The sequence below is a fragment of the Toxorhynchites rutilus genome, chromosome 1, assembly GCF_029784135.1.
Source record: "Toxorhynchites rutilus septentrionalis strain SRP chromosome 1, ASM2978413v1, whole genome shotgun sequence".
Classification (NCBI taxonomy): Eukaryota; Metazoa; Arthropoda; class Insecta; order Diptera; family Culicidae; genus Toxorhynchites; species Toxorhynchites rutilus.
Genome location: NC_073744.1, coordinates 26,666,866 through 26,690,949, shown reverse-complemented (window position 1 = coordinate 26,690,949; position 24,084 = coordinate 26,666,866). Strand labels below are relative to the sequence as shown.

The window sequence follows — 24,084 nt, the reverse complement described above, 5'->3', positions numbered from 1 at the left end:
CACTCGAATAAGACCATGCATTAATTGTTCCACGTTCGTTTTATCCTTCATCCTTAAATTTTTTTAAATTTTTATGAAAAAAAACAATAAAAACAAAATTGGAATCTGATTATGAAACTAATAATAATGGAATGAAAAATGACACCATCGGGCGATGAGGATTTTATATCTAAAGTATCTACTAAACTTTTTTCAATTGCACTTGTAGAAATTTTATATTAGTAAAGCAGTACAAAAGTTTGAAATTATAGAGAAATGAGCGAATTGGAAAAATTGCAGATTTTTAGGCCACCCTTATTTTGAACTATGCACTCTTTCGCTCTAAGGATAAGACAAAAAAACAACGAAAAATAATATGTCTATGATTTTTCGAAAAAAAAATATAGGAGGTTGTGTCCAAGACACGACCACATTGTTGACGTAGAACTACGATGTTATTTTGTTCAAGTCCTCCGCTTCGCGCTCTTCTTAACAGAAGCCATTTCTTTTAATATTTCGTGTCCCGATTAGCTTAGCTGTCATCCTTGGTGGAAATAGTTTTGTTACTGTTATTCGAAACCAAATCACACACAAAATTCCTGGTAATTAATTTTTTGGTAAGTAACTCCTGTTATTTTATTGGTGAGCCGATGATAACCTAGTTTGATGATTCCCCACACAACTGCGTAGTTCAGAACCTTAGTGGAATGGCGTCAGTTTGGTGTGATGATTGCAATGCCAGAGACATCAGCGAGTAAATAATTTGATCGCGTCCGCAGCTCAATCCGAAACGAAGACATGTGATGACACAAAACAAGGAAGAACACGAACAAGGAAGGAAAGTTTGCTCCAGCGAGATCCAATATTTATACTCTAGGCAAATATTCCCCTTCGTTGTTCTTCTTCTTCTATTCTTTGTTCACGGAAACTTTAAATGATTCCCCTTCGTTGATCGCCGATAAGTTGCTCGTTATTGACGGCATGGGTAGGAATACTCACAAATGACAAATGTATGGGAAAATGGAAATGCTTCTAGTTTTCATCAATTTAAACCGTTTACACACCAGGGGATTGTAATATATAGCATAAAAAACAAATCTTAGGAAATTTCCGATTCGTTTTTCCGTTCGCGGCAAAAATAGTTACTAACGTTAACTTTATTTCATGCTGAAGGATGTAGTTCTACGTCAAAAATCAGAGTTTTTTTTGTAACTGCTTTTTCATTATATTATTGTATGATTGAACATATTTCTACGAGTTACAATGTGGTGTAATATTCCAACTCAAAACCATTAAACATATTTATATCCACCTAAACCTGTACACACCCAGGTTTTTACGCGGTTTTTACGCGATTTTTTACAAGGTTTTTTTTACGTAGATTTTCCAATTAACGCGTTTTTCTACGCAGTCCGTGTCAAGTCGACCTCAAATCGTGGGTATTAATACTTCTAGTGTTTACGATATAATATTATTAACCATATTATGTTTTTAATAATCAGTATTTCAAAGACAGTATCGAACATTTTTGGCAAAATATAAATATAATATGGGGCTGTCCACATACCACGTGGACAGAAAAAGCACGATTTTAGACTCCCCCTCCGTGGACAAGCGTGGACATTTTCATACCCCTCCCCCTGTTGACCACGTGGACATTTTTCCTTATTTTATTAGAATAATTTAGAAAATAACTGAATTGCGTATAAATTAAATTTCAATTCCATTTAAGGGGGGACCCCTGTCTAGAGGGTCGAAAAGTAATGAATTTTCGTGATTTTTTTTTTCGGTTGTTAGGAATAAGATGAAGCGTTGGGACATTTTGGTTATTGTTTAAGGTACATTTGAAGATGTATTTTGCATTTTTTGCGTGCATGAATAAGGATTATTACGCTGTTGACAGCTGGATGCGTAGATGCTCTCTGAAAATCGGTACCATGTTGGTGGCAACGGGGTGTCGTAGAACAAATTCCAATTAATATTTTTAAACTTTAGGACAATACCTGAAACGCTACATAGGCGTTTTTAAAAATTCGGAAAATTCCAAAATGGTGGCCATTTTTGTTAAAAATAAGTAAGTTATTTTTCATGCAAAATCGCATAAAAAATCGAAAAGTGAGATATCAAAACAGGGCTATGTAACGCTTTAGATAATCCATCTTTACATGCTGATATGAAAATTCAGCCAAATCGGTCGAGAAGATCCTTAGATATCGAGACCACCAGTTGAAAAAAACATGGTTTCGAGAAAAACGCGTTTGAAATTCGTACAGCAATACGGTATCCCTTGAGCGGACCTCATACTTTTGGCTGTAACTTTCCAACCAAATTATATATCGAAAAATCCTTTTAGTACAATATTTCTGAGGGTATAAGCTTCCCAAAAATGCTAAAAACAAAAATTATATTTTTTTGATTATTCAGACCCGGGTCCCCCCTTAAGTTTATTTTGTTTCAAATTTTACTAGCTGTACCCTGCCTCGCTGTAGCACATTGAGGTTTTATGACAGAGAAATGAGTAGCAAAACGAATATGGTCCGCATCCGAATATAAATCAAACAATTCCAAAGATTGATTTTGAGCAATCTCAATCGAATTAAAATAAATGGATTCAAAATCATTATCAGATGCAATTTTAGTTAACGATTTTTAAACACTTTCAAAGAAATGTGCTGCCATCACATAGAATACATATTCAATACTTGAAAATTAATTACCTTCACAGCATAATTTCAGAAGTGTCTGGAAATCTCAAAGGTTCCTGAGGTGTTGGCAGTAGCAACGACAATCTGTGAAGTGGATTGCATATTGAGTCACAATATGTGATGGAATGCCGAACTTTTCGAGTTTTTGAAGCGCACGAAAACGAACAGAACAGTTTTATATGCATGGATTATTTTTTTTTATCAATTTTTTTTAATTCAATTTTTTATCAAAAGAATTTCAAAAAAAGAAAAGATTAAATAGGGAGCTTCACTGATATCTATTGATCCTTTGTCAAGATTACGGAGTAAAGGGTTGAATTTTTTAAGGGATTTTGGAACACCTGTAGATTTGATATAAATGATGACATGAAGATAAAACACTGCCTGAAATCTCTCTTCTGCTCGCTTGTTCGGCCGATTCTTGAAACCGCATCTGTAGTATGGAGCCCTTACCAACACATGTGGATCGTCAGGATTGAACGGATTCAAAAATGGTTCATCCGTAGAGCGCTTAGGAATCTGCCTTGGCGTGACCCGCGGAACCTGCCGTCATATACAGCTAGATGTCGCTTACTGAACTTCAATACTCTTGAGCGTCGTAGGCGTATTCAACAAGCCACCTTCGTTGCCAAACTTCTTTGTGGTGAAATCGATGCGCCTAACTTGCTCGAGAAGATGAACTTTCGCGCTCCCAGTAGAATTCTACGATCACCGTTTTTGCTGCAACCGCTTGCACATCGTTCATCGTATGGTCAACATGAGCCGGTCACGGAAATGATCAGAACCTTTGCATCCGTAGAGCAGTTTTATGACTTTGGAGAATCATCACTACGCTTCAGAAACCGAATTGAGAATCCCGATGAGTTTAATGTTATTTTTTTTTTTTTTTTTTTTATCTGTATTATAGTGATTTTCAACTCATTTGGCTGGTTCGTCACTTTTTACTTCCATTTTTGGAAGAATGTCGGGAGTGAGAATTGAACTCGTGACCTTTAGCGTGAGAGGCATGGATGTTACCACTACGCCAGATCGCCTCCCTATAGTTTAATGTTATGTTTCCATGTTTTTGTTCGACTATTTTACTAATTTTTGTTCATTAAGACGATGTTGTCAGATGAATGTTATATCTAAACAAATAAACAAATAAACAAATAAACAGCATTTTCAAGCTACAAATGTCTAGTTCAGGGATATCGTACGTACATATTTTTAGTTTGATGTGTATAGGCGTTGTAGACAGACATTGTAAGAAAAGATAAAGCGTTTTTTGTTTGCGCCGATGGTCAAATCTCAACTACGAAAGAATTATTGAACTTTTCCTCGAGACCGGTTTTTACCTTAAACTGACTTTAATTCGAGAAGTACGCTGCTTATCACAATTCAATTGCTTCCATTTGAGGAACTTTTGTATAAAATTCTGTTGTGAAACATTCAAATTAGTGGAAGATAACAAGAAGAATAACAGTGTGGTGTCTAGCAAGGAATTGGAGAGCTTTAATTTAGCTGATAGAAACAATCCGGTTTATCATGCACTTTTGGAAAATTAACAAAACAACACAATATTTTAAAGTTGTTCTGTTCACTACATCTAAAAGTTACTTGGTTTCATTAATGTAAATGTTCTACAACTGCATTCAACGCAAAATTTTCTAATCTTTCAAATGAGCAGCATAATTATTCTAAGTAGTGTACTTTCTAAATTTTAGTCAGCTCAAGACATAAAATTAGGCTCAAGGAAAGTTCAACAATGTCCTAGTGACTAGTGATGCATGGACAATCTCATGCAAATATAAATATTGATTCCTAGAAATTTCTGAAATTAAAATACTTTATAAAAATGATTTCACACGCAATTCTATATGAGAAACTATACAGACATTATTATTATATTATTTTATCATAAGACTAGCTGTTCTCGAGATATAACAAAATGTATAGAAAATTATATTTGATGAAAAATCATTTACCCATATCATGAAATTTCAACTCATAATGGTTGAGATTTCATGATATGGATCGTTTAGTTTTAATTAGTTTAGGACTATAAGGGCCTATGCACACCCCGTACCTACAAAAGTTCGATCATAGGAAATAGTTTGGTCATCCACAGTTTACGTGAAATATTTTTATAATACAGATTTCACTGAAAATCAATGATCAATGAAAAAATATATGAACATTTGACCGGGCAGTTCTCTCAGGTGGCTCAATCCGTTTTTTGATAAATACGGAGTTTTGAAATTCTTGAAAATACCCCCTCCCCCCTCTCCGGGGACAAGCGTGGACATTTCCCTACCCCCTACCCCCCCTAAAGTTGTCCACGTGGTATGTGGACAGCCCCTATGATGTCTAGTTCATCCGAAGTATACGACTACCAAGCGTTTCCATTTATCATGCCTAACAAAGTAAACGGCTGGTTGTTAGTCAATTTTGAAATCGATCGAAATGATAGCGAAATCGAGACCGAAATGTTCAAAACTCAATTTCAGGAACTATGCGCGCATCGGAATTGCAGCAAATATACCAGCTAATTTGCATTAATACTCTTAGGAAAGCAGCTCATCAACAACTTTCCAAGAAACTTCACCGCCGTAAATTCCCACCTCTTGGGGGGAGAACTCGCTACGGGTAAGTGAAGCTAGCTTTCCGTGAATATTGAAAAACCCTTGCCTTTGTACACTTTATACATCTGCGGTTCCATGAACAGTTACGCCCATTCCCCCGGTCGACTGAAGAATAAGCGCAATAAGCCACCTTTCTGTGAACACCGGCTGATGGTGATGATGATGGCGGCGGTCGCGGTGGTATTAGAAAGAGCTTGTGTTGTAATTATTTCATGAATTAAACAATTTCACGTTCCACATTCAGCCGGGCAAGAGGGAAAGTATTGATTTTCCACCACGCTCGAGGAAGAGGTTTGGTGTTGGCATTTCATTTCTTCCCCGCAGCCTGGCTAATAAATAAGGAATGAAAATTCGAACTGTTTACCGTTCGAAGGAAAATAGCCGATGGCTGCCGGGAGAAACAATTGTTTGTATAGCCGCTGAGAGGGGTCATAATTGAAACGCTGAAAATGAGTGCGTGTTGATAGCCCCTCTCGCGACAACAAGGTGGGAATAGCGGGGGAAAAAATATCCTTTCTTTCGCCTGACCGGGCCGGTTCGGACCTGGCCCAGGGGGGCTTGGTGAAAATCGTTTTCCAGCTCATAAAACATTCATCAGTCATTCCCGGATTGGACGGAAGAGTAAAACAGGCTCAAATTGACAGGCGCATAATTGATTAGCGAGTGAACTTCGAGGCGTGGAGGTTCCCAGCTCATTGTACCTCACTTGACAGGGGTTTATCGAGAGTCCGCGGATAAATCGTACATCGTGTAAACCGGTGCCAAAACGAGTGGATCGATCAACGAGCGCAGAATGAATTTCATTTGGGGTTGTGATTCGTTAGCAAACCAAAACCAGAGCCGAGTGCTGTCACACGGTGCCATCGAGATAAAAATTCAATTAAATTCACAGTCTGATCGACGCGGCCAAATCGTCTGACAGGAGCAGTGGCGGCGGCGGCATGTGTCTGAAGCTAGCATGACGACTGACATTTACACGAATGCATTCACCGAACGGCAAACATGTATACCAGATTGTCACCTGATAACAAAAACAGTCGTTTAAATGGTTTTTGGGAGGGGAAAGGGATGGGTTGAAATGAGCGTGACACGCGGGGGTCTGTGAAAGATCGGTGTTTGGTGATAAACTGTTGGTTGTGTAGTTTCGCCAATAGAGATGTGAAATGGTTGTTTCGCACCCTCGCTCCCGCCCTGATGACGATGATGATAATGATGATGATGATGTCGAAATAATGCATTCCATCGATTGGCTGATGCCAACGTCGATAAAGTGCCACTTAATGTTTCTCGTATCGCAATAACGAGCTTGGGCGGCTTGGGTATTATGTATGGGGGCGAATGTGAGAGATAAATTAATACAATTATGTCGCTCCGACTAAGAGCGAGGTATGATGGACGCGCTCACGCGATTTATATTTGTCTCATTACGAGAGACAAATGTAATTTCCGATTCTGTACAAAGGGAAATGGTTGATGACAATCGTATTAAATCTTCGAGATCAGTTTTGAAACGGGATTGACGGATGCATTATGTTTTAAATCGATTTATACACAAATCCATCCAGCATTTCTAATCGAAATGTCCTCCATAATTAATTTTGTTTTCAGTGTGATTTTTTTCCTCAAAATCTTGGCAGTTACTTATAATTCTTATCTGAAAAGTTTTCTATACAATCGAATGTTTTCGAGCTACAACTCATTGATTGAATACGCCCTTTTAACTCCCAGCTTTTAATCAATATTCCGATATATTCATACATCATTTATATTTCATTTATTAGAATGTAACGCACCTGCGAATACTTGCATACAGAACTGTTGGCTACATAATTCCTTTCGATTCAGTGACCATAACTCAGGAATGAGCAATTGATTGCGATGAAATTAGTCGCGAATTCAAACAGAAATTCCAGGAATTTTCGTACATTCCATATCCGACAGAGAGAAACAAAACAATTCAGTGCAATTCAATACTAACGAGAATCTATTGAATCACATCTGGTTACTTCTTCCGATTAGCTTAGAATTTAGAATTTAGTTTTAGAATCTATGGGGGTTAGACTCTCCACCCCCTTCTCTAAGGGGGGGGGGGGGGGGGGGGGTAGTGAGTGTCTGCCATACAAATAAAACTCAAATTTCTGCATTACTCGAGAATTGATCAAGAAAATGGAACCAAATTTGGCATGTGGAGGTTTTAGGGTGCAATAAATGATTCTATGGTGGTTAGATACTCCTCCCCTTCTCTTAGGTGGGGAGCCATAAAAATGAAACACAAATTTCTGCATTACTCGATAATTAATCAAGGAAATAAAACCAAATTTGGCATGTAGAGGTGTGAATTTATATAGGATGCAATAAATATTTCTATGGTGGTTAGACACTCCTCCCGCTCTCTAAGGGTGGGCTGTCATACAAATGAAACACAAATTTCTGCATAACTCGAGAACTAATCAAGCACAATTTGGGATGGGAGGGTTTTTGGGTAAGAGAAATGTTTCTATAATGGTATGACAACCCTCTCTCCTCTGGAATGGAAGGGGTCCCATAAAAATATTACACATATTTCAACCAAAAATATTGTAACCAAACATGAAAATTGAAAATTTTTGGAAAACTCTGAAGGAAAAAGGGAAAATTCGGAAAATTAAATTCCCATATGTTCTATAATTACATTGTGACAAGTGCTGTTAGTCCATTTGATGTTTGCGCTAGCGAAATTGATCTTTATTCGAAACTGGAAATGGATTTTAATGTAATGAAATGCAATCCTATATCCTCTCCTATCTATACAAAAAAAAAAAGGATCGCCGGATGTGTTGATATGTGCAGAACTCGGGGAAGGAATTGTCCGATTTAGGGCTGTCTTTATTCTATCATATTTTCTGTATAAAACATTTATTCCATGTAACGGAGAAACATGTTATTTGCAAGTGGTTGAATAATCTTGAACGAGAATTGTGTCTGAAAATAATCTGATATTATAATGATGAGCTTTGTTAGAAATACTAGGAATTTTATAGTAAAAGGTAAATTCAAAGGGGTCGAATAGAAGATCAATCAATGAACAGTTCTGCGATTGGACTAATGAACTTGCTCATAGTAAGAAAACGTGAATGTATGAAGGTATTGATAACAAAAAACAAATTTTGGGCGGGACGAAGTTTGCCGGGTCAGCTAGTACATAATAAATATGATCAACCGAATTAAAGTTTCCATTCTGCAATAATATCATTTTAAACAATTCTTGGTGAGCATTCAATCAGAATCTTCGAAAATCACGATTTTACCTCCACCGTTTTTATGTTAGCGAACTCATCTTAACGTTGAAATATTTGTTTTTTTTCTTGAAATAAGCCATAGTTCAAATATAAAAAAATAAACTGTAAAATATTTTTTTTAACTGTGAACTTCAATCGAGTCCGATCTGTACACCAAAAATAATATGAAAAAAAACACAATGAGAGATAAAACTACGAAATATTACAAAAAAAAAAACAAAAAACTAACAGTAAAATAACATAAAGCATTCGGATTCCACTTTAAATGAGTAAATTTTTGATGGTCTTAAACATAGTGAATATGGTTCCCATAGAACGTTCAGTTCTGACTGTCAAATTCAATTTCAAAGCAATGGAAAAGTTTCTTCAAAAATAATATATACAAATGGTAATAATCGGAGTAGTGATACAATAAAAAAAATCAAATTCAAGATGGAATTAACGTAATAAAGCATTTTTTCATCATACATCAAAATAACAAAAAAAAATCAGTAACCGATCAGAAAAATGCAAAACAAATTATTTACGAACTCAAAATAACAAAAAATATCGAGTGACCAAAAAACTAAAAACAAAATGCGCAAAAATATCCAAATTATTCTCAGCATTAACTTCAAAAAATGCCTAATTATTAACCGAAATATAAAAAATAAATACTAAACAAATTATTAGCAAATTCAGGAATAGAACATCGAATGACAAAACCATAAAATAAGCTTAAATTAGATAAAACATTCAGTTTCAACTTTAGATTGTACAAATTTGGTAATCCGAAGCATTCTACATTAGGTCTTGATGTTAACTCAAAAAAATGATTTTTTTTTTAATTTTAATGGCAAACAAAGACGTATTAAAAAAAAGTGTTGAAAATACGTGCAAACAATGGATTCTCTCTCAAACTAGTAAAGCAAATTATAAAGAAAACGAAACAATAAAAAATAAGAAATAAACAAAATCAAGCAAAATAATCCGATCAGAGAATGAACTAAACAAGTCAACATTGCTACAATATCCTCTCTTTTTCCTGACGAAAATATGTCACCCTTCTAAACTCGAACCGACCGCGAAAAATTGGTTTTACGATTTTTGCCCTAAAAAAATTGGAAAATTGCTTGTATATACAGTAGGGGACCAATGAAAATGTTCACCTCTAATTTCAAAAAGTTACCCCATAAAAAAATGTTAACCTAAAACCACCCCGAAAAACACCCTATGCAAAATATTAGCTCAATCGGACATAAGTGAGAGTGGCGCAAAGCGGTCAAAGTTTGAGTTTTTTGAAAATCGAAAAATTAACCAAGGGGGGAATAAAGGAAATCGGGGTTTTCGAAAATAAATCGTTATGCCAAATGTCTTAAAATTGCATGAAACGTCGAGATCTACGGTGATCTCGACATTTTTTTTTGCAAAACTCGACACTCTGGGACTTTTTTGGGTTTTTTTTCGGAATACGAAACGAAACGTATGGTTTTGGGTACCAATAAAAATAGTTATCTCGATTTTTCATTCGGAACTTGCTATGAAATGTTGAATTGCACGATAATACACCCTTTGCAAAATATTAGCTTATTCGAAATTCATTTATTAGTACCCGTTATTTACTTAACAGGTAATTGACTGTAAATCTCGGTTTGCCACGCAATTTTAAGACATTTAGCATAATTTTTTTTGAAAACCCCGATTTCCGGTGATTTTTCGTTTTTCAAAAAAACTCAAATTTTAACGTCTGCAACACTGATAAATAAATTTCGAATGAGCTTTTGAATAGGGTATATTATCATGCAAATCAACATTTCGCAACAAGTTCCGAATCAAAAATCGAGATAATTATTTTTATTGGCACTTAAAATCATACGTTTCGTCTCGTACTCCAGTCCCAGATTGTCGATTTTTGAAAAAAAAAAAAAAATTCGAGATGACACTAGATCTCGACGTTTAATGCAATTTTAAGACATTTGGCATCAAAAATTTTTTTTCGAAAACCCCCCTTGGGTGATTTTTCGATTTTCAAAAAAACCCAAACTTTGACCGCATTGCGCCACTTGAGCTTGAGCTTGAGCTTGGGTAGACTGTACAATTCGTAGTTGCTCTCCGTGATTGACCTGAACCAACCAAATTGCACAAAGAACACACAGAATGACGCTTAAACTTTGACCGCTTTGCGCCACTCTCCCTTAAGTCCGGTTGAGCTGATATTTGGCATAGGGTGTTTTTTCGAGTTGGTAAACATTTTGTATAGGGTAACTTTTCGAAATTTTAGGGTCGACTTTTTCCCATACATTCATTGGCACCCTAATATACAGCCATTCCATGTCAAACCGATATAGTGGCTCTCAGATTTCCGTCGAAAGTGGTATATTTGTTCTTTACGCAAAATATTAGATCGGTTTTTTTTTTTATTTTGTCATTGGGGCGCCCATTTCCATTTTAGGGAAGAATTCATTTTTTCGCCATTTTCCCAAAAATAACTTTTTTTTCGGAAATTCCTAACTATTGAACTACTGAACCGAATTAGATGATCAACATATCAAATCAAAGATAATTAGTTGAAATTTTTTAGAAAAAATATTACAATTGCAAAATGAATGGATTTTGTTTTTGTAATTATCGATTTTTTTTTTGTTTTCAAGGCTATGGACTAGAAGGCGCCATATTTTTTTATGTTTTTTTCTTGAAAGTTGGGGATTTTTTACCTAACATATCAAAATCAGAGATGTGATTTTTTTCTTTTTTAAGTTATGATATTTCAAAGTCAACCGATGGTCAGAAAAATCATGTTATGCAAAAATGACTTTTTCAAAAATTCATAACTTTTGAACTACTGGACCAAATTCAGATAATCGACATATGATATTGAATTAAAAAAGATATTACACGTGCGAAAAATATGATTCGAATCGTATAGACCCAATATAGTTGCATAGGAATGTTGAACGAAGAATGAAAACAAGTTAAATTTGAAAAATCATAACTCAAAAACGAAAAAAGATACATCTTTGGTTTTTTAGATATGTTTTGTAAAAAAAAACTCAGCTTTCAAGAAAACATATAAAAAAATACAGCGCCCTTTATGTTTAACCGAGAGAACTACGAAAAACTAACACAATCAATAATTACTAAAAATTCAAATTTATCGCGAATTTAATATTTTTTCAAAGAAGATCATTGATTTCAATTTGGCATGTCGATCATCTAAATCGGTTCAGTTGTTCATAAGTTATCAATTTCCCCAAAAAAAGTCATTTTTGGGAAAAAGGCGAAAAAATGGATTTTCGGGCCACCCCTAAAATGGAAATCGTCACGTTAATGAAAAATTAAAAAACGAGTCTAATATTTTGCGATAAAGAAAAAAAACTATCACTATTCACGAAAATCTGAGAACCACTATATGTGTTCGACATGGAATGGCTGTATAAGAGTACCATAAAAAAAAAATACTGGAATACTAATACACCCTGCATCTCCATCAGTTAAATGTAATCGAACTGGTCCAATGGAGTCGCATTATATTTAAATGCAAAAAATATTCTTCAATAAGTATAGCTCGTGTACAAGATTTGAGCAAAGTGAGACCAATATATCTGTGCATTTCTCTAATACCATTTTTATTGGTTGGGCAAGATTTCGAATGTTGTCAGCTCGTTTTGGGTACAATCGTTCCAGTTAATTGAATCTGAACCATGAGAGAAGAAGTGCCGTTCCAAATTCATTGTTTTGCCTCGTTGTATGGGTGTGTGTTTTCCACCACCGCATACTATGCCAATCCAATTAGCACAAATTGATACCAGGAAGCACTTGATGTTGCACCGGGGAGCAATAATCTATTTGACATGATGAAACGGCGGTACGCTCCGCCAGCGAACCGCCAATAGTTCTGTGGCAATATTTCAGCAAGTACACGGCATCTGATCGCGCACCTTCTCTATACATATTTTGCATTTGATGCTCTGCGGATGCGTGTTTGTCTGATGGAGCAAAAGACGAGAGACCATTATATCTCTGCTCGAACGGGCGTTCGCTCGTTTGTGATGCTGCTGCTGCTGCTGCTGAGATAACCAAATGAAGGACCAACGGTGGAGAACCCCACACGCGCGACACGGTTCTTCACCGCACCGCGGGTGCTATCTGCGGTCGCCTCGCACAACACCACAAAAGCACGCGTGTACTTCACGAGTTTATGGTTGGAAGATATGAAAGAAGTGCCATCGCGCGTCGGCTCTTCGTAGAATATTTTATGAAGGTGTGGCGCGACAAAAGAGACCAAAGCCACCAGCGAACGGTTGAGGACGAGGGCGGGATGTGTGTTCAATTCAACTTTTAATAACTTTAGTCTGCCCTGGATAGACGTTCGTGTGCAACAATAATAACAGGCGTTTCGATTGAGCTTATGAGCTTGCTCGCTGGCTGAGTGTTTCTTCCGATTTGGGGGGTGGTGGTAAGGGTAAAGTTTCAGGATAATAATGACGACAGAATCGAAGGACCGACGGGTCTGTCATGTGTATATGTGTATGTGTGTGATACCACAAGTCACATGAGAAAAGCCAGAGGTCGACACATTCGGAGTATTCCCGTAACTTACCACCCAGAAGCGGTCGACAACGAGACATCCCGCACCTGGTGAAATTAGAAAAGTTTTTGGAGTACCCAAAAGTTTTACTTTTCCTCCCGTGCACAAGCGGATCAATTGTTGATTCTGATCCGCTGACAGGGTTTCAGAGGAGGGCACCGGTTGATGAAGTGTAAGGATTCACGGTTGATTGGCATCTAAATAGTTAAGCCCAAGCAGGGGTTCCACATTTGCAGCTGATCGCTTCCCACAGAGGAAGATTTAGAGCTTTCACCCATCAGCTTCACAATATTAATCGCAAACTATCCAGGTAATCACCGTTGGAGAACCCTGGTAAACCACCTGGAAATTTAAACAGGAATGCAAGCCACACAAATACACGCATTCCATCGCTCGTAACGGAATCAATTCTTACCACTGTTTGAACCCTTGAAATTGGCCACAATATTTTTTCCGACAACAAGTGGGGCATGATTTCTCGGTCCGAAAATGTTTTCCATTCCTAATGATTAATTTTCAGCTTCCCCTGACGACAGCCGATTGGTCTTCGTTTGCTGTTTGCCTTTTTCGCTTTCGCCGAACTGACCTCTGATGGGACCGCTTTGATCTCGCATTGTTTGGGACGGAAGCAATATGACGATTGTTATCGGTGGTAACAACAACAAAGCCAAAATCAAAAGGTCGCGAAGGATGACCACGACCAGCACCTAGACGTGCGGAATACGAACGGAAATGAGGGTTGTGTGTGTGTTGATTTTCTGTGCCAATCATTCCGGTTTGCTTCGTAGTTTTTTTGGGATGGAAAAACTGACAATTGCTCACTCGCACCGGAAAACTCGATGGAAAATATGATTCGGGTGAATTCGAATAGCTGCAGTCAATGCAACATTGTGGTCAAAAGCATCTGCTAAAACTCTTGTTCAATATCCGGAAAGTGATTCTTTCAATAAAATTCATTGTTCGCGAGCGATTCGCAAAGTAATATAAAGCCAATTTGAGTAAATTGTCAAACTAATTCTCAGTTTCAGCAACAACATGTACTGATGATTGCTCGCTGTCCAGAGCGACATTGAAACACTGAACTTATTGAATATCCAAGTAGTCTTTCAGTATCTTTTAGCAAAATTAAACACCCTAAATTCCCAAAGAAATAGTCAACAAATTGTAGCAGTACCTATCGCGAAATGGAAACGGAAAATCCTAACCGGATTGGTTGTGTGATGGCGGCCGCATCGGAATAACATTTCCGCTACAATTCGAATAGAAAAACACCACTGGAAAATAATTTCTTCACATACGGAAAAAAATGCGCTGCACATTGGCATCACTTCTAACCCGGAAACAATGCACGATTTTGCGAAAATTGAATGGTCGTTCGGAAAAAGTTATGAGACAAGGCCATTGGCAGTACCACTTTGCGAACTTTGTGGGTGTAAAAAACTATTGACCATTCAAACAACCTTGCAATCGCTTTAAATCTCAAAAATAAAAAAGCTTTTTAAAAAGGGCCTAATTTTTTTCTCAATTTTTTACACAAAATTCGAACTCGAAAACAATTAGACCTACGAAATATTGGTTAAAGAATGTAGGAAAATGATTGAATTTTCATGAAAAAATATCAAAAATTTAAAAAAAACAGAAAGAAAGTTATTTCAAAAAAGGAAAGTATTTTTTCACAAAAACGTTTTTTTTAAATTCTCAAAAAAAAAATTAATAGCCCATACACAAACGAACAAGTCATCCATACGTCAGAAGATTGGCACTTCTACAGGGAAGTATGTTTTTTCACAACAATTTTTTGTATGATTTTGTTTAAACTTAAGATACCAATATAGTGTATTCGGCAAAGTTTCAGATATCATTAAAATATGGACTTTTGTCGAAGACGTCAATTTTCTACCTTTTACAGATTCTGGCTCATATGGCATTTGAGCGTGGTGATTCTTGAAAAACTAATGTTTTTATAATGTAAGAATATTTTTGTGTGTAAATTCTCGCTTTTGAGATAGTTTTGAAATGTTTCTGAATAGGGAAGAGTTTGCAGTATTTTTCAAAGAAAACATGGAAAAAGGTTTTGTTGGAAAAGCCCTTTCCTTGTACCAGTGCTCTTCTTCCAATCTATGGATGATTTGTTGGTTGTTATATATATTGTTTATTTTGTTCTTTTATCCACAAAAATACTTTTCGCAAAAATTCATAGCATTTGAACTACTGAACCGATTTAGATGATTGACACATGAAATTGAAGCCGAAAAACTAATCTTCTATGAAAAAATATCACATTTGCGGGAAGATTGGATTCTAGTCTAGTCACATACAAATTTTAAACGAAGACTTAAAACATGTTAAATTTGCAAAACGAAAAAACGAAAAAATAGCACCTCTGATGTCGAGATATGTTATGTAAAAAATACTCAGCTTTCCAGAAAAAATTTAGTGCCCTCTATCTTTAACCGAGAAAACTATGAAAAACTAACTCAATCAATAATGACAAAGCAATATTTTCGCAAAAGTATATTTTTCCAAAGAAACCTAACTTATAAGCTTCGATTTGATATGTCGATCATCTGAATCGGTCCGGTAGTTCAAAAGTTATGACTTCTTGTAAGGACAAAAATGGGGAAAAATTGGTTTTCCGAACCATCGAATAACTTTGAAAAATCATAACTCAAAAACGAAAAAATTGCATCTTCGATATCGAGATATGTTATGAAAAAAATCCTCAGCTTTCGCCCTCTAGTCCAAAGCCATGAAAACAATAAAAACGATTACAATCAAACTTACGAAAATCAAATCAATTTCTTTTGCAAGTTATTTTTTTATGAAAGGCTAGCTCATTGGATTCAATTTGATATGTCGATCATCTAAATCGATTCAGTGGTTCAAAAGTTCAATAGAATTTTCAAAAAAAATTTTTTTTGGGAAAAAGTGGAAAAAATGATTCCTCAAAATGGAAATGGGCACCCTAATAAAAAATAAAAAAACACGGGTCTAATGTTTTGCGATGAAGAACAAAATTACCACTTTTGACGAAAATCTGAGAACCACTATATCGGTTTGGCATGGAATGGCTGATATGATAACCAACAAATCACCTATGCATCGGAAGAAGGGCACTGCTTCAGAGAAATATTTTTTCCAAAAACAACTTTCCATGTTTTCTTACCGCGCGTTGTTGACACATAAGATTTTCGTTTCATCGAGTGGTCGATAGTTCGCGGTTACAGATTCACATAGCATACCTCAGTGGATTCTGAATCTCACCTCTCCCCACGGTTTTCGAGGAACATTAATATTAATTTTTTAGATAGTTTTTTTTCAGTGTGCTTAATTAAAATAGTGTTAATTAAACATTTTTATATATTTGAAATGAAATTTAAACAATTTATCACATTTCATTACTTGGCTAAAAATGTTTTAGTTCAAAATTTTTGTAGAAATTTAAGAAAAAAAACTCAAGCCATTTCCAAAAAGTCTTTTAGTTTTTTTTAAATGCAAATGTGCAATGCAGTAAATGGCCAATGTTTTCACACCCACAAAGTTTCACTGCAGACGGCGCCAGTGGTTGTATGGTTAGCGTAACAGTCTCACAAATCCGATCGGCCTGGGTTCAATCCCAGCTGGCGTCGTTGGGATTTTCTGAGGCGAAAAATCTCTGGTTACGTCTTCCTTCGGAGCGGAAGTAAAAGAAGTTGGCCCGGCTCATGAGTTGTTGAGTCTGATAGGTAGGAACAGGTGGAGTCGCCTCCCTGATGTCGGTGATTGGCACTAAAGTGGCGGAAATAGGCCGACGAAAAATAAGCGAAGATAAAAAAAAAAAAAAAGTTTCACTGCAACCTGCGAGGGTGCTGCCAACTCCTAAGATGAGTTGACTCAAAATTCATGCACTGCGAAAACAATCGTAGCTAATCATCGTGCATATCATTATATCCAAAGGAAATAAGAAAAATAGAAAACAACACTCTAATCATTGTTGCACCAGCTAGCGAGCAGATAACAATCTTTCCTAATGCTGATATCACATATAACGGCACGAAACATTGTGTCGCAAGCCCAAAGCCTGTGGAAAAAAACAACCTGAACAGCAGCAACAACGTCGGCAGCAACAGTAGCAGCAAAAAAAAAGGTGTAATACTGAATCAATCATCAGATGGTTCCATAAAATAACTGCCTTTTTCAGGGCCACTAAACATTCACGAGAGAGTTATTTAAAAATTTTCGATGCATTCTAAAGTTCGAAATCACAAAAAGCATTTTTCGTAGCTTTTATTTTCCGGCAGAGAATGTGTGAATTTAGGAGCACCGATGGATCATAAAATTTTCACGAATTCATGCATTGTTTCCGGGATAAAACTGGCATCAAATTAGAGCGCTCTTCGAGCCGGATGTGAAGAAGATGTTTTCCAGCGGTGAGAGCTGAGTTTTTCGGTTGAAAAATGAAGGTAAAAACTAGTTTCGCTGCGATTGCTATCGCCTCCACCGCCATCACACGACCGGTTCGATTCGGATTCTCTGTCTTTATCGTGCGAAAGGTGCTCTCTCATATGTTTTACCCTCCCTCTTCCATAGGAGGAAACGTTGTCATCATAGAGACATTTCTCGTGCCCAGAAACCATCACATGCCAATTTTGGCTCCATTTGCTTGATTGATTCTCGAGTTGTGCGGGTAAATGGTTTTCTCGGACCATCGGATAATTTTGAAAAATCATAACTCAGGAACAATGCATAACACCTCTCTGAATATTGGATATGTTATGCAAAAATCCTTAGCTTCCAAAAAACAAAAAATTCAAATAAAAAAATATAGCGCCTGTGGTCCAAACCATGAAAACTATAAATAATGAATACAATCGATAATTACGAAACAAAAATCCAAGTGTAATATTTCCAAGAAAATGTAATATGTCCAAGAAAGGATAGCTTATATATGAGGGGCTCAAAATGAAATGGGTGTAAGTGACATCATCGATTTCTCGGTTAAAACTTAGTAGCAAACACATTCCCAGCTGTATTTGACAATGTAGAAGATAGGTCAGAACCTCTTCTATCGGATTCCATAGCAAACTCAATTTGGAACGTTTTTGCTGTTGAGTTATTAACAAAAGTAAAACTTGATGAAGAGAGATCGATCAACTCACTTACATCGCTTTCCTTCTGAGCCCCTCATATTTGAATTTGATATGTCGATCATTTTAATCGTTTCAGTGGTTTGAAAGTTATGAATATCTGAAAAAAGTCATTTTTGGAAAAAAAAGAGGAAAATTGAATGAAAATATAAGAAAATACGGGCCTAGTATATTGCCGTAATGAACAAAACTACCGATTTTCACGAAAATCTGAGAACCACTATACCGGTTTGGTATGGAATGGCTGTATATTAAGGTGCCAATAAATGTATGGGAAAAATTGAATTGCATGAAACGTCGAGATCTAGTGTCATCTCGAAAAAATTTTTTTTGTCAAAAATCGGCACTCTGAGTCTTAGTTTTTTTCGGAGTACGAAACGGAAAGTATGGTTTAGGGTGCCAATAAAAATAGTTATCTCGATTTTTCATTCGGAACTTGCAACGAAATGTTGATCTGCACGATAATATACCCTATGCAAAATAAGTCCCGAATGCCGATTTTTGAGAAATATTTTTTTTTTACACTAGATCTCGACGCTTCATGCAATTTTAAGACATTTTTTTTTCGAAAACCCCGACATTCTTTACTTCTCTCTTGGGTGATTTTTCGATTTTCAAAAAACTCAAACTTTGACCGCTTTGCGCCACTCTCCCTTAAGTCCGATTGAGCTGATATTTAGCATAAGGTGTTTTTTTCGAGATGGTGAACGAATTTTATGGGGTAACTTTTTGAAATTCGAGATGACCAATTTCAATTTCTTATTGTCTTTATTGCAAAACATTAAACCTGTATTTTTTTTGTTAGGTTGCCCATTTCCGTAGGGTGCTTCGAAAAATCTTTTTTTTTCACTTTTCCCCAAAAATGACTTTTTTTAAATTCTTAACTTTCAAGCCACTGAACCGAGTTAGATGATCGACATATCAAATTGAAGCCAATGAGCTAGCCTATACTATTGAACTTGCAAAAAAATGGATTTTATTTTCGTAATTATTGGTTGTAGTCGTTTTTTATTGTTTCCATGGCAAGGGGACGCTATATTTTTTTCTATTTGTTCTTGAAAGTTGAGGATGTTTTACATAACATATCTCGATATCAAAGAGGTTTTTGAGATATGATTTTTCAAAATTAACCGGTTTGGATTTTTCCCGTTTTTATCCAAAAATGTCTTTTTGCAAAAATTCATAGCATTTGAACAACTGAACCTAATTAGATGATCGACATATGAAATTGAAGCCAATAAGCTAACCTTCTTCGAAACAAGATCCATTTTAGGGTGGCCAAATAAATCTATCGAAGTTGCAGAGTGTTTCAAAGTAATGTACTTTCTTTCGAAAAAATTCTAAAAACATTAATATGCCTAACTTTGAAAAGTCATCAAAAAAATCAGATTTAATGATATTGTGTCCAAATCTGGGATTTAAGCACTTGAATATTATAGCAAGAAAGGAAAATTGTTACGAAACAGCTGACGCCATTTTTGTTTTTTTTCCTGTTGGCCAGCGATTCCCATCTATGCATTGGTCCCTGAGCCCATGTTCGGGTAGAAACTCTCTCGAACCGTATCAATGCCGAACAGATTGTGTTCCCAAAGGATTTAGTTTTCCTGTTCGGTCAGTGTTGAATATTCTCACTTAGCGACTTGCAATTAGCTGCCTTCACTGAGTGCTGAAATCGTCTTTCATGATATTAAAGCCAACGCCCACAAAGAAAAAGAAAAATCCGTAGGAGAGTACTTACAAAAACAACCATTACTGACTATCCATCCATTTTTTTCCTTTTCGTATGGCAATTCGAATTCATCACTCACCTGTAAAAGAAAGAAAAGACAGACTAGAAATCAATTTGAATAGGCATACGCACCCATAGATATGCATTCATGTGAATAATATCCTGTCGAAGCCTTCGCATTTCATTCCGTTCGAGTGGAGCGACGTTTGGATCGGATTTTTCATCGTTTCTTCTCCCCGAGTCACCGAGAGGTCGGTTGTGAAAATGGAACGAACGCCGGCATCGTCATCGCCGGTTCCCCGACGATTCGATGGGTCGAAATTCCGTCGAAGCAGTTCTTCATCTGACACTGGGGACTGACCGGATGGAGGACGAAGCGTTCCTCGCTTTATATCCAACATTCACAAGAGCACACAGAAGAAAATAACCATTTTCCGGAGCCGTTTTATCCTTCATCAATTTTCACGCCCATCTAATAGACTTCTCCTCCTCCCCCCCGCCACCCCCCCCCCCCCACACACACACACACACGCTTGGTGACACCGGAGCAAACAAAAACTGAACACCTCTCTGAAAGGTCGAATGGAGTTGTGTTCTTTTTCTCCTATTCAACCCTATTTCTTCTCGCTCATTCGGTGCACTGCAAATAGTTCATAAACTATTATGAAACATGCAGGAATGCCCCGTTCGACCTTCTGTCTCGGGACCCCTGCAGTGGTTGGGATTGCTGGCAGGCATCAGCTTGTGCCCCCGTCCTCTTCGAAGGACGCCTCCACCGATGCATATAGAGTTTAGACAGGTGCATAAGAAGGGATCAACCCGGCGAGGGTGGGCCAAGTAAAGAAAAACTTCCGCTGCACGTTGCCCTTCGGTGTTGCGCCCGGGATTTAGCCATGGTGAGAAAATGGGAAAATAATGTCCAACGGTCCAGTGGAATTTGCGAGCAAGCTGGGAAGTAGCACAGAGTTGCAGTTGTCGTTTCGCACCAATGGTTCCGAGACCTACTGCCGGAAGCCAAAATGGGGCAGAAAGGTGTGGGGTCGATACCTGAATGGTTTCGTATTCCGATACAGGGTGGGGTCGAGCTAATGACGGACGGACGGGCGAACAGGGGTGGAAAAAGTTTGGGGCAATCTCTGGCAAACGGTAAAATATGTGTTTTTAATGGCTGTACATTGTTTATTAATTTTAGCTTTCCACGGAGCGGATGATGAAAAACGAGAAGGTTGTAACCTTTTGGGAGATAAGCAAAAGTTGCTTGTTTTTGTTGCTCTAATGGATTACTGTGACCAAGATTGCGCCATCGGATGAAAACGTCGTTTCAGCGCCATCGTTCAGAAATCTCTAGACGGGGGATTTGAGGTACTATTAAACAACGTTTTTGTATTTTTACACGTAGCGACACACACACCAGCCAAGCAAGGACAGGTCTCTCATTCCGTGCCCCAAATATCCTTGCGAGCGTGAAAGCTTCCCCTTTGCTGTTTATTAGATTAGTTTCCGAAGGCAAAAAATCGTCTACCTTAGATACGAGCCAATACTGAACAAATTGGGACGAACTGAGGCATGACGAAACTGGAGAAAACCTGTAATAAAACGATGTCTCCATGTGGAAAAGGGTCGCTCCGACATATGCGAACGGAGGCAAAAACGGCGCTGTCGTCTATTATCCCTTTCGGAAAATGACGACAGTTTGCTTGACATCAAACTTAAATAGAGCAAGCGATTGGGTGCGGTACAAATTAGTGGCGGAAAAGGGTTCACATAACCCATGTTGTGGTGTCCCAAAATGAGCAAAAAAAAAAATCTTCAAAATAAGCCTACGCGTGGCAGTTTCAAGGGCATAAAATGTAAAACATTTCCATCAGACTGACAATGAATCGGGTGACTTTTCCGAGAAATATGACAAACAAATATTACACATCCAGCGTGCAAACACACATATGCTCAGCAGTCTCGTCACACGCGAGAAAGGGCATGTGCTCAGGTGTGCCAAAAATGTAATCGATCTTAATCAACGTTGCGTACAAAAGCAGTTGTGCGGGGGCGCTGTCACCCCCGAGCGAATGTTTGGGTTTGGGTGTTTCCAGGCAGGATGGGACCGGCACCGTAACCAGTGCCGGTGTGTAAATACCACCGGAGAACATGTATTTAGGAGTCACGCTTGTGCTTCCATTGTCACGGACGATAATAATCGGAAAATGTGGGTGTTTCGGTGCGATTTAGTCGTGGATAGTGTGGTATTTTGTTTCTATTTTGTGTGGAAAATGTATAACAATTGTTGTGATGACGTATTCCCCCCAAAGATGGAGTTAATTGCGTATATCGTATAATGAGCTACGCTTACCGACAAGTCTGCTAATATATTTTCATGAGAATTAATAGATTTAACAAAGCACACATTTCCCCAAAATTTTCGTATTAATTTCATATTCATACATTGAGAAAAAAAAAAACAGAAATATATATTTTTGATTTTTAGACTGATGTTTTGTCACAAAACTACCATGCGTCTCTATTGGTCCTGCCCTCTTACATTCACCTGATGGAAATGCTTGATTGTTTTTGATGCTAGAGGTTGGATTCATTAATAAGAAAAAATATATTAGGGAAAAATAAATTCATTGCTCTTTCGGTGGAGGACTGTAAATATCTAGTAAAGTTGTCGGGAGCTCTTTGGATAGGCTTCATTTGAATTGAGAATGCCGTTACCAACTAACTCAAATAATTTATTTTTCTTCGTCCTTTGCACATAAATTCTTGCCATTTACTTATTCTACATTGTTCCTGTTTTTACTCTCATGATGCATATCTCCCAGGACTTTGTTAGACAAACCGATCATTCATCCATTTTTTGTTTAAAACTTTGCAGTTCATTTATCTTTAAAACCTATCAACAAACAAATCTCAGCATGTATATGGATTCGCCTCCCACGAGAATAAATCTATATAAATGAAAATGGAAGGCCAAAATGTGTAGGTAAACGGGAAACCAGAGAAAGGGATGGTCCGATTTGAGCCGTCTTTATTTTGTTGTATTCGTCTCTTCCTGTGGATCAATATAGCATAAAAAAAATCGGAAAATTTCCGGAAAACTCTGAAGGAAGGTCGAATATTCGGAAAACTGAATTCCCATACGTTCTACAATTACATCATGATGAGCGTTGTTTGTCCATTTGATGTTTGCGCTAACGAAATTGCTCTTTGTTCGAAAGTGGAAATGGATTTTTTAACGAAATAACGCACTCCTATATCTTCTATCTATGTAAATAAAAATTGATTATCAGATGTGTTGGTAAGCGCAAAACTCGAGCAAGAATTTGAGCTGTCGTTATTTTATAATATTATCTGTATCGAACATGTATTCCATGCAACGGAGAAACACATTATTTGTAAGTGATTGAATAATCTTGAACGAGAATTGAGTCTGAAAATATTTTTATATCATAATGACGAATTTTAGTAGAAGTACTAGGAAATAAGTAATAAAACGAAATGGAGAATTCTGCGATTGCATCCACGAACGTTCGCTCAGTGAGAAAACGTGTATATTTAATAGTATTTATATAAAAAAAATAATTTCGGGCGGGACGAAGTTCGCTGGGCCAGCTAGTCCTAAATAAACAAAGTGAATCATACTGACAACAAAGTATCGTTTAAAAAAAATAAAATTTGAGCTCGTTGGAAAGAAGACATTTCAAAATTGTACTAAATTCTAAGATTCAAAGATTTCACAAATTTAAAAGTTATACAGCATTAAAACTTCACAGACTCGAAGTTAAAAGTTGATTATTTTTTAAATTTGTATAATCAAGCTTTTGCAAAAAAAATTATATTATGAAATTGAATTTTTTACAAAAACCAATTTATTTTTTAACAAATTCAACAAATTTCGTAAATTTACTAGTGTTAAAAATTAACGAATTATTTCACAAATTTGAAAATTATGCGAACTAATTTCTTTGTATATTCTAAGTTTATACAAAAAGTTAACAAATTTAACAAATTTGACAAATTCAAATTTTCAACAAATTCGGATAATTCTACAAAAAAAATGCTAAGATTCAATGAATCCA

General features: G+C 36.7%; 1 protein-coding gene across 3 annotated transcripts in view; it reads right to left on the bottom strand.

Moving 5' to 3' along the window:
• LOC129775066 (leucine-rich repeat-containing protein 24) overlaps positions 1-24,084 on the bottom strand; it is a 420,822-nt gene that overhangs the window by 106,890 nt on the left and 289,848 nt on the right. Inside the window, exon 3 of one of the 3 annotated variants that reach the window (XM_055779408.1) lies at positions 20,018-20,087. The exons of the other annotated variants lie outside the window; for them this stretch is intronic. The gene's annotated coding sequence lies outside the window, so the exon portion shown is untranslated. The remainder of the gene's footprint in view (positions 1-20,017; positions 20,088-24,084) is intronic. 3 annotated transcript variants of the gene reach the window in all.